A 2500-nucleotide genomic window follows, 5' to 3' on the forward strand; every position below is an offset into this window, starting at 1 on the left:
TAACAGAGGTTGGGTGCTGATGTGGGTGAAGCAAGGCCCAGGTGGCTTGGCTGATTTGTTCAGGCTGTGTGTGTGTGAGTGTGTGTGTGTGGGTGTGTGACGTGTGTGTGTGTGTGTGTATCAGGGGCGGAGTGTTAGGATGTGAGGTGTGTGTGTGTGTTAGGATGTGAGGTGTGTAGTGTGTGTGTGTGTGTGCGTGTGTGTGTTAGGATGTGAGGTGTGTTTAGTGTGTGTGTGTGTGTATCAGGCCCGGAATATTAGGATGTGAGGTGTGTGTATGTATGTGTGTGTGTGTGTGTGTGTGTGTGTGTGTGTGTGTGTGTGTGTGTGTGTGTGTGTGTGTGTGTGTGTGTGTGTATGTGTGTTAGGATGTGAGGGTGGTGTAGGGAGCTGTTGTGTTTGGCTCAGTCTTGTGGCCTACAGGAAGTCAGAAGGCAGGTGGTCCAGCGGTGTGTGTCTCTGCTCCGTGACACTGTTGACAGGCTGACGTCCCCAGAGGGTCGCTGCTTGTCACTAAGGCTCACCGCTGAACAGCTGTGGGAGGTTTAACGATGTTTTGGTATCATTTTATTATTTGATATTTTAACTAACAGGTCTTTTCAGTATCACAGATCCCACCATTTGCAATCTAGAATAATAATTTCTCTCCCTCTTTTTTTCCCCTCGCACTCCTCTCTGTCTCCTCTCTCTCTCTTTCACTTCTCTCCTCTCCTCCCCCTCTGCTCCCCTCCCCTCCTGTCCCCTCCTGTACTTGACATTGGTTTCAGAGCACTTCCTGGTCTGGTCCAGGCAGGAAGTGATGTTGTTGTCCCTGACCACCAGATGCTTCAGCTGCTTCCTGTATCAGGAAACCTGTTCAAGGATGGGGTGAGGAGGGGTGGAGGGGTGAGGAGAGGAAGAGGAGAGGAGGAGGGGTGAGGAGAGGAGGAGGGGTGAGGAGGAGAGAAGGAGGGATGAGGATAAGAGGAGGGGAGGAGAAGAGGAGGAGGGGTGAGGAGGGGTGGAGGGGTGAGGAGAGGAGGAGGAGAGGAAGGGGGGAGGAGAGGAGGAGGGGAGAGGAGAGGAGGAAGGGTGAGGAGAGGAAGGGGGGAGAAGAGGAGGAGGGGAGAGGAGAGGAGGAAGGGTGAGGAGAGAGGGGGCAGTAAGGTTGAGTGGGGAGGAGATGGGGGGGACGTGAGGAGGAAGGGAGGGAGGGAGGGGGGACGAGAGAGTGGTGGAGGGGGGTAGCGGATGGAGGGAGAAGGAAGGACGAGGGGAGGGAAGGAGGGGGGTGAGGAGTGTGGGGGGGATATGTCAACAAACACCTCCAGGTCCAACAAAGCCAGTGGGACAATGGTGGGAGGGTTACTGGGTTCAGACGAGTGTTTGGGTGTAAACAGACCCGTGTCATCGCCTGCTGCTGCTGTTGCTGAGGAAGCTAATGAAGCTAGGCTAACATCCCCAGGGCTGGGGACTTAGCTAGGGGTGGTCACGGGTGGGAGGGAGGGTGGGTGTTGGGTGGGAGGGAGGGAGGGAGGGTGTTTGGGTGGGAGGAAGTGTGTTTGGGTGGGAGGATGGTTGTTGTGTGGGTGGGTGTTTGGGTGGGTGTTTGGGTGGGTGTGGGTGGGTGTTTGGGTGGGAGGGTGGAAGGGTGGGTGTTCGGGAGGAGGGTGTTTGGGTGGGTGTGGGTGGGTGTTTGGGAGGAGGGTGTTTGGGTGGGTGTGGGTGGGTGTTTGGGAGGGAGGATGTTTGGGTGGGTGTGGGTGGGTGTTTGGGTGGGTGTTTGGGTGGATAAAATGGCTGCTAGAATCAGCCGACAGCCAAACTAAAAGGAATGGTGAAACTGAGGTGGTGTCTGTCTTTCTTATTTCTTCGTTTAAGCTATGAGGAGTTTATTTCTTTCCCCCGTTGTATGGTTTGTAAATATGCCGGACATTTTTAATATGTATGTATGTATATATATATATATATATATATATATATATATATACCAGGTTGTGTGCATTTGTTGGCAAGGACCAATGTAGGGCAACAGGAAACGTTACCTCTTCCTTTCAACACACACACACACACACACACACACACACACACACACACACACACACACACACACACACACACACACACACACACACACACACTGACCACCACAGTGTACCCTCTTTGTTTATGGTAAGGCAGTGATTGAGCTAAGAGCCTGTTTAGACTGTTCAACTCTCTGTGGATGTTGTTAAGAGGCCTAGCCCCTGTCATCAGTGTGTGTGTGTGTGTGTGTGTGTGTGTGTGTGTGTGTGGATGTTGCCCAGCCCCTGTCATCAACTAGGTCAGACTGGACAATAGGAATGTCGGGTGCTGACTGCTCTCTCCCTCTCTCTCTCTGTCTCTCTCTCTGTCTCTCTCTCTCTCCCTGTCTCTCTCTCTCTCCCTGTCTCTCTCTCTCTGTCTCTCTCTGTCTCTCTCTGTCTCTCTCTTTCCCTCCCCCCCCTCTCTCTGTTCACTCTATTTTGCCCAAGTTTGAGGT

This window comes from Argentina silus (assembly GCF_951799395.1).
Source record: "Argentina silus genome assembly, chromosome: 15".
NCBI classification, from domain to species: domain Eukaryota; kingdom Metazoa; phylum Chordata; class Actinopteri; order Argentiniformes; family Argentinidae; genus Argentina; species Argentina silus.